A 12935-nucleotide genomic window follows, 5' to 3' on the forward strand; every position below is an offset into this window, starting at 1 on the left:
AAGACAGAGTGAGGGCCGGAGCCTAAAAACCCGCAGTGGGGGCGGTGCTGCGGAACCATGACTGCCCCTTTGTGCGGACCATCTGCCCGAGCATGGCGGGCGCGGTGCCAGGGCAGCACAGCGCTGGGTAATGGTATAGCTGCATTTTTACAGCGCCCAGTGGCACTGCGGCACGCCTTGCGCGGATCCACCGTGCACTGCACCTGTCGGGAAGACAGAGTGCCAACTGCAGGTCTGAGGGGCGATGCTCATCACTGTGACAATTCTTTATGTAGCTCCACAGCACACTCAACCTTCTCTCGGCGCTTTAAATAGCGGGAGTGGTTTCATGTATCTAAGGAAGGCGACCCTCGCCCTGTGCCCACAAACCAACCCTTTAACTGGAGACACAAACTGACGACAGACAGACACACGACAGATCAGACTGACACACACACACACACACACATGAGCTGCACCAGAAAGGCAGACTGACACACAAGAGATGCTGACACACAGCGAGCGACTGACAAGCAAAAACACAAGCTGGCCAACGATGCCGACATGATCAGTACGACAGTCAGGAGGCAAGAGAGACCGACACAAAGGTCAGACATACACACAGAGGCTGATGAGCAATGCAAGCAGACAGCCAGCATTAGACAAATACAGAGTGACACAAGAGGGACAGGCTGACCACGCCAGCGAGACAGAGGCTGATGCGCACACAAACGGACAGGCCAACAACCCTGCACAAGACAGAACAAGAGAGAGGGGCGAACAACAAAGCAGAGAAACGAACGGTGACGCTGGGCACCCTCCCGGCTCCTGCGGCAGCCGCGTCGGAGAGCCACCGGGCCCTTGCAGTGCTGCTGGACGCCGCCGGCCCCCAGATCCGACGAGGGGTCCCCCCAACTCCTGCAGACGCTCAACTGTTACCTTGGAATAGGCAGTGTCACCGTCTAAAAAGGAGAACCGTCGGAAGCCAAGCCTGGTGAGCGAGACTCTTGTCCAGCAAATTTAGAAGTGCATTGCAGCAGGGACGAGCAAGCCCACTGAGTGACCGGCCGAATCGGGCTGGAACCAGGTCCGCGACCAACACGACTGAAGGTGGCCCAGCGGAGGAGACAGCCCAGGAAGGCGAGCTGGTGTGAGGCAAGGCGGAGCAGGAACTCCTGAGCGACGGCGATCAAGTGGCGAGCCCAGCTGATCCGTCCGACAGCCTGTGGAGTACCTGGAGAACCGGTCAGCACCGGAACCACGACCAGCATACTGAGAGCGACGCGGGTGCACTGGGGTGATGGTGCGAGTCCCCACTGCTGTTTGGGGTGGGTTTGCGGGCGTGTAGAAGGAGAGCTTCCTGCCCCGCGGTGTTAAAGGGGGGAGAAGCCCTTCTCTCTCGCGTGTGCCGGGGACCGTCTTTTGATGGCACCCTGGGTTTCAAGAAAATAACCGTGTCTAGCATGAGTCCTGTGCTGAGACGAACGGTTTACTATAAAAGGCTCAGCGCAGCTATAAGGCATACACTTACTTACCCAGAATCAAAAGCAGTCGTTCCATAGATGAAGGATCAGCTGCCGGGCCGTTCACGGGTTCTATCAGGCACACGGCAGCAAACTCTAGTGAGAACCCGTATTTTTAGCTAGCGGTTCTCGCGAGTCATGATCTAAACAAGTCAGGTCCCGGGCCGGCCAGCCAATTACAGCGCGGCCCGGGAATGACGTCACGGGGGTGTCCCGGGCCGGCAGCCAATCGCAGCGCGGCCCGGGACAAAGGGGCGGGGCTTAAAAAAAGCACCAGAAACGCCCCCGAATCGCGTTTTCAAGAGAAAGCGCGATTGACAGCCTCTGTCTCCCAATGGCTAGCCTCCATTTATGGAGCTAGCCAATGATAGACAGAGGCGGGTCATCACCCGACATAGAACTCAAGAGGTTTTGCTAGCGCATGCGTACTTCGTACGCATTGCTAGGCAAAACCTAATAAACGATGTAACTCTCTCCAAGGGTTTACCATTTAGTGTAGGGTTTGGGCGTGTGCTTTTTGAACCATTAAACTCCATAAATTTGGTTTTCTGTAGGTTTATTTCTAGACCACTGTCCTTACAGAAAAGCTCAAATTTATCTAAAACCCTTTGAATCCCCATGGGCGATTTTGAAATCAACAGAGTATCATTGGCAAACATCATTGCTGATATTCTGCGGGTGGCTAGCTTAGGGGCATCTAGGTCTCTTGGTGTTTGCAGGGCATTAATCAACCCGTTAATATAAAGGCTAAATAGTGTAGGTGCAAGCACGCAGCCCTGGCGTACACCACCTTTTATAGGTATGGGAGCAGTAAGTTTTCCTTCCCTACCATATCTTATTTGAGCAAAGTTATCTTGGTGGAGGCGCTTCAGGAGTTGGACTAAATACACCAGGACCCCCATTTCACCAAGAACTGACCAAAGTTTTTCCCGCGGCACCAGATCGAATGCCAATCTCAGGTCTAAAAAAGTAGGTATAAACTGCCCCCCTCCAAGAAAACTGTTGTCCAATATAATAGCTGCAATCTTAGTATTTGGTACAGGGTCGGCAGCTTTTCCCTGAACCCGGCTTGAAGGCAGGACAGTATCTCTTTTTCATCCATCCAGGATTGTAGCCTGGCGAGCAAGACTTGTGCAAAACGTTTTTGGGATACATCTATTAAACTAATAGGTCTTTAATTGGTTGGTAGGAGTGGGGAGCCTTTTTTAAAAATCAGAATGATCTCTGCTCCCACCCAGCTAGCGGGGAAATTCATGCCCTGCCATATGGCATTAAAAAGGACCCAAAAATACGCAGTCCATATAGATACTTTGCTCCTATAAAGGTCCCCCGGAATCTTTTCCAAGCCTGGAGCTTTACCCGGTGCTATTTTTGTCAGTGCATACTCAATTTCCCCTTGTGCTTATACATATATCTGAGCCACTATCAAGGTGAGAGATCAACACCCCAGTGCTTACAAAACAGACCACACCCAAGTGGCAGCTGCCAATAGGGTCTCCCTCAGACTTCTTTTCCTCCGCATAGTGGGATTCAAAGTGCTCCCGCCAAACCTCTTCATCCAGGTTCTGTTCAACTGCCTTTTTCGGGGTAGATGAGCCTGAGTTAACTATACCCCAGAACGACCTCATATCTCTCTCCCCGAGAGCAATTTTCAAAGAATCCCAGTTTTCCCTTTCCCACCCTTGTTTGGCTTCTTGGACTACCATTTTGTAAGCCTTCCTTGAGATTTTTAATAATGGGCGATTGTTAGCTTTAATCGAGGCTACAAGTGCCCTTTTGGCCTTACGGCAGGAATTGTTATACCATGGGTGGGAACGCGGCCTAGCCGGTCTAGTAGTCTTATATGGGTAGAAGAAATTCACTGAAACTTCTCTTAGCTTAGAGTAATTCGTCTCCACCTCCTCCAAATCTAGAACATCTTTACATTGTGTATTTAGAACAGACATCTTTTCAAGCACAGGAATAGGCGCTTGGTATAAGCTACTCATCCTATCCTGTGATTGGAGGAAGTCGGTCCACCGTACTCTGCTCCTGCAGTTCGAGACAGTCAACCTTGGGTCGATTGGATTTGGTGGGGACACATTATCAGGATTCAATGCTTTTAGATCTAATTAGAGGGCATGGTGATCACTATCTAACTGTGTTATAATTTTAAAATCAGTCATCCTGTCCCACGAATTACAATCGATTAAGATATAATGTAATAAAAACCCACGATCCTTACTAAAGAACGTGTAACCATTTGATGTATCGGAAGCTGTCCTTTCATTACAGGCTCTTAGAGAATGTTTTAAGGCCAGGCAATTCAACTGTAACACCAGAGGGGTCCATTTGTTAACTTTTGGCCATCTGGACTATGGGATTTCCAGGAATTTATCCTCATCATGTAAATTTTCCGACTGCAAGCCCTCCAGTGGCTCAAATTGGCAGTTAAGATCCCCGCCAACTATAACCATTTGGTTTGCCTCAATGGAACATAAGAATGTGGATAAGTCATCCACCGTAGTAGATTCTTTCCCACGGAGGGTAGGCCTCGAGTATAGATTTATTAAAACAACAGGGACTTAGAGGGGAACTGCAGTTGGACACATAAAATATCTAGGGAGCCTGTATCAATTTGCACAGCCGTTCAACCAAGATGTCCCCCTATCCATATAATGAGTCCCCCTGACGGTCTCCCTACACCCCCACTTATTGCAGAAATACTGAAAGAGGCATAACCAGGATGTATTACCTCCCCTCTTGCCCAGGTTTCCTGGAACATGCAGACGTCAAATTGACTAATAAAAGATACCCAATCAGGGTCATTCAATTTGTTGATTATGCCCGCTATGTTCCATGACAAAACCCGAGTTACCTGACAGTTAGGTGATATATTTTTTGAGGGCATTATGGGGGGGGAACTTCACTGATGCTTTTATTTGTCCACCATCTTCCCCTCCCTTTAACCCTGTGGGTATAAATAGTTCAGGGTTTTCTAACTGGGCACAGTCACCTACGAATTGTGTGCTACTACTGGAGCCGCACATACTCCCTGTAGATACACCCTCCTCCTTTTGGGAATTTGACCCATTGCCCTCAATCTCCAATTTCGGAGATACAACACATACACCCTCTTTGTTAGGTGGAGATACTTCTTTTTGTCAATCAACTCCTTCTAGGGGACTGAATCTATTTGCGGTGGGGATATTAAAATCAAAATGGTTATGCCATTGTGGGCTTTGATTAGGTGGTTTAGAATTATTAAATAAGGGACGTCTTCCCTCCACCGGATAATGGCCATACTGTTGGGGCCTATTTGGTGGATAAAAATATCCCAAAGGAAATATTTTGGATGCTGCTCATGGTTCTCCTATACTCTCAAGTAAAAACTCTATGGGTTATCTGCGGGTTTCTAAAATTGATTACTATGCAATCACCTTCTACGCTCTTGTTACGTCCTCCTATCCATCCCACCCTTCTTGTTGTTAGGATCTCAGCTAAATTCTCATAACCAAAGTTACTAATGTTCACTAACCAGTGTACACATTTATTCTTCAGTTCTTGGTGGGATTCAGTTAGACCTTTTCTTAGGGCAGGAACCCCTGCAAGGATCACTACATAAGGGGTTGAGGCAGGGGGTAGATTTACAATAGGTGGGACATAGGTCTGGTTGTTACATTCCGAAGCTGGACGTGTTACTTGGACCTCCTGTCTGAAGCTTTTCTGTGCAGCCTCTTTATTTTTTGGCTGGGGTGAGCTATTGTTAGCTATGGCAATTTGCTCGGTGGGGGATCTAGTTCCAGTCTGCTCCCTTACTAATTGAGTACTGGCCGAGTTACAAGAGAGGGCGTTCTCATTAGGATTCGGAAAGGGATTTGCAAAAGATTTACCATAATGTCCTGCTGACTTGGCCTACTGTCTGGGCTAATATTGTCCTTGGTAGGCCCTCTGGATTTTATCCATTGCTTCAAGTTTGCTGATAGCCCATCTAGTCTTTCTGTTAAGAATCTAATCTCCTCCCTTACAATAGTTCTCATTTGGGTATGAAGATTAGTCACTAGAGTTGAAACCCACCCCAGCTGGTCGTTTATTGAACCTGTGGAGTCTGCTATGGGAATACCATCACTGACACCTTTGTCTTGAGTGGACTGGGGCTGTTTTTTCCATCTCACTGGCGGTTTAGCTTTAGGCTTTAGTTTGGCTTTGGTATTTCTATCCGGTTGTTTTTTAATCACAGCCTCGGGAGACTCTGTAGGTACTGTTGAAACATTAGAGTGCTTCGAGGCTCGAACCCTGGACTCAAAAGTTGGACTGGGAGCCACCATTAATGTTTCTAGATCTGGGGTGATAGATACACGTCTCTCAGTTCGCTCTATTTCTGTTGCCACAGCCCCCAGAGCTTTCTCCAGCATCTTATCTATTGAGGTGGGTTTAGAACTAGTTTTAGGCAGAGCTGCTGCTCGTTTCTTGTCCACGCATGCTCGTTTCTCCATTTTTACTATACAATTGAGATATATGTGGGCACACAAAATTATCCTTACTGCTAATGGACTCCTACTCAAGACAAAACACCCAAACAATACAATAAAAGAATGTACAAAACTCAGGGAAAATCAGCTTGTTAGGGGTCGACAGTACCTTGCGTCCAGAGCTTGTGGTGACAATATTAGAGGGGTTACCCAGCCCAGCCTATTCCGGCATCTGACGGGCACGGACGGACCCGCCCTTGGCCCGGGCTTTGCCCAGGCAGGCCCACGCACGTCCCGCGCTGCGGGAGTGCCGGGCCAGATTTAAATGCCCCTGGTGCTCTGCTAGCGCATCACCAGCTGCGCGCCACGCAAGGCCCCCTCGGAAATGGAGTCCTGGGCCTCGCGGAATGTCCTGCAGCGCAGCTCCCCCTCAGACTAGGTGGCGGCCGAATGACGAGAAGAGCGGCGGTGGGCTTCCTCCTCGGTCAGCAACCCCCACGTGCAGGCGCCGATGGCTGTTCCCCTCACGGCAAGCACAGATTGATCCTCGTCCCACGCTGCGGGAGTGCCGGGACGGATTTAAATGCTCCTGGTGCTCTGATAGCGCGTCACCAGCTGCGCACCACGTGAGGCCCCCTTGGAAATGGAGTCCTGGGCCTCGCGGAATGTCCTGCAGCGCAGCTCCCCATCAGAACAGGTGGCGGCCAAATGACGAGAAGCACGGCGGTGGGCTTCCTCCTCGGTCAGCAACCCCCACGTGCAGGCGCCGATGGGCGTTCCCCTCACAGCAAGCACAGGTTGATCCTCTTCCCGCGCTGCGGTAGTGCCGGGCCGGATTTAAATGCCCCTACCTCTGCTAGCGCGTCACCAGCTGCGCGCCATGCAAGGACCCCTGAGAAATAGAGTCCTGGGCCTCGCGGAATGTTCTGCAGCTCAGCTCCCCCTCAGAACAGGTGGCGGCCGAATGACAAGAAGCGCGGCGGTGGGCTTCCTCCTCGGTCAGCAAACCCCACGTGCAGGCGCCGATGGCCGTTCCCCTCATGGCAAGCACAGGTTGATCCTCGTTGTCCAGGGTAAGAATAGGTTTGTGAAAACACGCATTTCCTGACGATTTTACAACCTATTAGGCAACGCCCCTCCACGCCAGGGAGAGCAGATAATCATTTAAAATGAATGGGTGTAAGTACATTCTTTTAAGTTTACAAATCCCAGTTTTGAGAATAGCAACTGTATAATCAGGTTGAACCTAGGAGACAAATGGTTTTGCGAATTTGACCTCTGGTATTTTAATCTCTGCTGTGGCTACAGTTTACAGAATAGACCTAGTAGCACTTGCTCTCTTCAGGGGTATGTGTATTATTTCCTAAATTGACCTCAGTGCACGTTTTGTAGGACTGGTATAAAAAGTCGTGGTCACTGATAGTTCTGGCCAAATGCTTTTTAAATATAATTTGTGAGTTTAAAATTCATGTTGTACTGGAGATACATATCTACTACGCGAAATGTAATATGACATATATTTGCAATGTTTAGCTGAAAAGTGCAATGACAGTCAAATTTCCATTATTCAGATAACCTGGGCTAAAAAGACCACAGGTGAAATTAGATTTCAAATGTCCTTTTAAAAGGTGTGAGACCTGAGCAATGCTCTGCTTGGTATCCGCAACAGTGCATTTGAAGGGCACCTTTATTTCTTTGTGGAAATGACCTCACTTCATAGATTTGAAATGCTTTCCTCTTCAGCAACCAAGTCAATGGAGCTCTCACACTATGCATGCAATGGAGTAACAAAGCAGATTGGTGTGGTAGCGGTCTAGTTGTTCCGGGGACGGAACAGGAAGCAGCTAGGCAGGAAGCAGAAGGCGGCCATGCTTGTTTGCTGGCGCCGACCGCAAGAGCAGTCACACAGCCCCGGCGCTCCTAATAAATACAAGTTATAAGCACAACGGAGTCTCAGCACATTATTACAATGGCGACGAGTCGGGATCTCTGAAGACCCGCGCACGCACACGCGACCTCAGCGAAACCACCCGCATCGTGCGTGAGACACCAATTAAGCTCCGGAGCGCGGCAGAGGAGCTGGGACAAGCGAAGTTTTGGCGCGAAGGTGAGCCACCACGTCCCCATGCCAAGCAATTAATAGCCAGCCGGCCAGGCACAGTGCACCACCCTACCCAGCAGGAAAAACGCCCAGAAAGACGCCCAGACAGCAGAGGGCACCAAAGGACAGTGAGGGACCACTGCTGAAAGCCAGGTGAACACTGCAGTACTGTGCACTGCGGAGGGACATCATCTGGCGACCAGGCACCCTGGCAGAGTGACACACGCTGGCGCTTAAAGCAGGCCCATTACGTCCAGGGGCGGTAGGGGCAAGGCAAGCTACATCCGACACCACTAGGGGCACGCTAGTGGAGGATAGCGAAGAGGAGAACAGGGGGGACGACGGAGAGGAGCAGGACGCTCCGGGCAGTCCGGCCAGGCAGGCAAACGCCGCAGCTACAGTAAGGAGGAACACACCAACCATGGCGAACCAAAGCAATTCTCTCACGCAGCTGGTGCCATTCCTTACGAAGAGCGGAGAACCTGAGAGAAAATGGGAGGACTGGAAGAGGTACTTCCTCAATTACCTAGAGGCATTAGAAGAGGAGGGTGACACACCATTCACAAGCAAAAGAAAAAAGAAAATTTTGCTCCACAATTTAGGCCCAGAAGGGCTCAGGATCTATGACACCATAGTGAAAGGTGAGAGGACGGCGGCGGACACGGAAGTGTTTGATCACGCCATTGAGGATTTGGACGCGCATTACAGACCAGTGGTGTGTGTCGCAATTGACAGGTTCAATTTCTTTCAGAGAAAGCAGAAAAACGGTGAGTCAGTGGACGAGTACGTGGTCGCACTGAAGAAGTTGGCCATCACCTGCAAATGTGGAGCCTTACATGATGAACTCGTTAGGGACCAAATTATTATGCATACCACCAGCTCTCACATTCAGGAGAAGCTGTGGGTCAACGGCGACGCTCCCCTCAAGGAGATCTGGGCGATGGTCAAGAAGGCCGAGTTATCGAAGAGGTGCGCCCAGGCAGCGAAGAGAGATGCCCAAGAGTCACAAACGGTGTGCAGAGTGATGACGCCCAACAGAAATGACCGATGGAAACAGAATGAAGCGAGGAGGAACCAAGGTGGTAGCAGAGCAGAGTTCCATACGAGACCGCAGTCGGACGGCAGGCCACACAAAGCGGGTAAAGCACAGTGTTACCGGTGCGGTAGCAGCTCTCACTTGGGCAACGACAAGGCATGCCCTGCCTTCAGGGCCAAGTGCTCCTACTGCAACATATTCGGGCACTATGAGAAGGTATGTCGCAGGAAGCCCAAAAACGCAGTGGTGCGGCTGGTGGACCAAGAGCAAAGAGGTGATTCCAGCGACCAGGAAAGTGCAGTGGAGGAGGAGGAATTCCTCTACATTGACGTACAGATTTTGGAAATGGATGGCTCCAACACGGATAGACCCAGGCTAGACATGCACATAGGTGGTGTACCCCTGGAGATGATTGCGGACAGTGGAGCACCCATATCTATAGTCCAGAAACGAGTGTGGGAGAACAATTTCGCATCCATTCTCAAAGACACTCTGTTACCCATGGATGTGAGACCGGTAACGTACACCGGACAAAAGATTCCCATGCTAGGCTATTGTCCGCTCATGTTCGAATTTAGAGGCCGGCAGGCGCAATGTAAACTATATGTCGCAGAGAAAGGCCCGTCTGTACTGAGTTGGAAAGACCAGGGGGCGTTGGGAATTCAACTCAACCCAGGAGGCATAGAGAAAATTCTACTCATGGACATGGAGGTCAAGGAGAATGTGCAGTTGTGGCAGGCAACGTATCCGAGAGTCTTCAACGGGCAAATAGGTGAGCTGAGCAAATACACGCATCTCATCAAACTCAAAGACGGAGCGGTGCCGGTAGTGCACAAAGTGAGGAACATCCCGTTCCGCAGCAGAGAAGCTGTACAAATAGAATTGGAAAGGCTGGAAAGGGAAGGCGTCATCAGAGCGATTGAGAGTGCGGAATGGCTATCTCCCCTGGTGGTTGCTCAGAAGCCCAACGGCAAGGTACGTCTATGTGTAGACCTGAGAGAATTAAACAAAAACATTGTCATTGATAAATTCCCCCTTCCGCGCATCAGCGAGATGTTGGCAAAAACTAAAGATGTCACATGGTTTTCCACGGTGGACCTATCGTCCGCCTACCATCAAGCGAAACTTCACCCATCGTGCACCCACCTCACCTCATTTATCACGCCATTCGGGTGCTATGAGTTTGTGAGGATGCCGTTCGGCCTTGCCTCGGCAGCGGCCGTATTCCAGAAAATAATGCACAAACTGTTGAAAGACCTGAAGGACGTCCTTTTCTTCCAGGATGACATTTTAGTGATGGGGAAATCAATGCAAGATCACAACGCGAAGCTCCACAAGGTGCTACAAAGGCTGCAGGATAATGGGCTGACTGCCGAATGGTCCAAATGCAATTTAGGTGTTCAGTCTGTGACATACCTCGGCCATGAAATTAGTGGACAGGGAATAACACCCAAGAAGGCAAACATCAGAGCCATCGAAGAGGCACCCACTCCAGAAAAGAAAGAGGATGTTCGGTCATTCCTAGGAATGGCCGAGTATTACAGCAAATTCATCCCACAGTTCGCAACCAAGACACACTTTATGAGACAACTGCTTAAGGAAAGAAACAGGTTCCAGTGGAGAAAGGAAGAGCAATCGGAGTTCGATGCACTCAAACGAGAAATGAGCACTGCAATTCCCCTCAAGGGCTTCGATCCCAAAGCTGATTCCGTTCTCACTACGGACGCAAGTGACCGAGGCCTAGGGGCAGTCCTGATGCAGAGGGAGGAATCGGGTGAGATGTCGACAGTCAGTTTTGCCTCCCGTTCGTTGGCGCCGAATGAGGAGAAGTTCAGCGTGGTGGAGAAGGAAATGCTGGCTGTAGTCTGGGCAGTGGAGAAATTCAGGCAGTATCTCTGGGGGGCCAAGTTCCTTGTCAAAACGGATCACAAGCCATTAGTTCGCGTCCTGACGTCGAGCGGACATGATCATGCCACACCCAGAATTGCCAAGATGACCCTCCGATTATTAGACTTTGTCTATGACGTTGAGCACATACCGGGGCCACAGAACAAAGTGGCTGACTTTCTGAGCAGGGCGGCGGCCATGGATGAGGCACAGGATGAGGAAAAGCATGATTGGGAAGGCTATATGGTAGCAACCATTCAGGACACCGAGGAAGTAATAAGTGCCCAAGACTGGGAAAGTGCCTACAAAGAAGATACGGATCTGGAAGCAGTGAAAGGCTACGTAACACATGGCTGGCCTGAAAAGAGACATTTGAAGGAGGAATTGAAAAGGTACTGGGAAGTCAGGGAGGAGCTGTCAATAGCGGACAACCCTGTGTTCCTACTCCGTGGAGACAAGGTGGTACCACCCCAGAGCATATTGGAACGGCTGATGTCCTTACTCCATGAAGGGCATCAAGGGATCACTAAGACTAAAGCGTTGGCCAGACAAGCATACTGGTGGCCGGCCATTGATGCACAAGTTGAACGGCACGTGCGTAACTGTGAGTCCTGCGCAAGGGCTGACAAGTCTCAAAGCATGCTTAGGCCGCCATTGGGAAGATTTCCTATTCCGGAGGGTCCATGGGAAATGTTATCGGTGGACATAATGGGGCCAGTTCTGGACAAAGATGGCACTCCGAAATATGTGCTAGTGGCAGTTGATAAGTATTCCAAGTGGCCGGAGCTGCAAGTATTGGAACAGGTGGACACTGAGGCAGTGATACGTTTCTTGCGCACCACGTTCGTCAGCGAAGGCATCCCAAGGATCATCACCTGCGACAATGGTCCCCAGTTCACGTCCGAGAAGTGGATCGCCTTTACCCGCAGGAACGGCATTGAGGTGAAACACACCCCAATCTACCACCCCGCTGGAAATGGACAGGTGGAGCGCTTCAACCGGGTGATAATGGGCACCATACAGGCAGCTATTGAAGATGGCCTGGATTGGGAAAGAGAGTTGGAAAAAATGATTTGGGCATATCGCATTACACCCGGAAGCACGGGCTACAGCCCCTTCAAGATCTTAAGAGGAAGGGAAGCATTCACCAAAGACAATGCAGCCTGGAAGAAATTGGTGGTGCAGAGCAAGTGGTCACCAGCGGTGGTACGAAGGAACCTGGAGAGAGCACAGGACATATACACTGTGCATTACAACAAAAGGAGGAATACGCGCAGTACGGAATTGGACAAAGGGGAGTGGGTGAGGGTGAAACTCGCCATCAGGAAGAAGAAAGGTGAAAGTAAGTTTTCTCCACCCCTCAAAGTAGTGGAGCCATACTCCCGGTCTGCACTGCTGAGTGATGGAAAGATATGGTCTATGGACAGAATGGCCAGGTGCAGCAAGATAATGAAATGGGAGGAGGAGATAGAAGAAGGAGCGGAACAGGTCGTTGAAGAAGGAGAAGGCGAAGTGAGTGTAAGACAGGAAGAGAATGTCAGAGGAAGTTGTGAGAGACAAGGAGAGAACGTCGACGATGCAGAAAGGAGATCTGAAGGTGAAGGAAGAGAAGGGAGGAAGCCAACAGGAGAAGGAAACAGAAGAGAAGGAAGTGGTGAGAAGAGAGAGAGGGACAGAGAAGTGGAGAGTAATAGAGAACGAAGAGAAGACGGAAAGACGGAAGGTGAGAGAAAGGAAGAGAGAATGGAGACTCGTGTGGGAAGAAGAATCAAGGTACCGGAGAGATTTAAAGATTTCGTAATGGACTAGAAGTAAGACTTTGTAAATTGTTGTGTGATTAAAAGGGGGGAGATATGTGGTAGCGGTCTAGTTGTTCCGGGGACGGAACAGGAAGCAGCTAGGCAGGAAGCGGAAGGCGGCCATGCTTGTTTGCTGGCGCCGACCGCAAGAGCAGTCAC

Source organism: Lissotriton helveticus, chromosome 10 (genome assembly GCF_964261635.1).
Source record: "Lissotriton helveticus chromosome 10, aLisHel1.1, whole genome shotgun sequence".
NCBI lineage: Eukaryota > Metazoa > Chordata > Amphibia > Caudata > Salamandridae > Lissotriton > Lissotriton helveticus.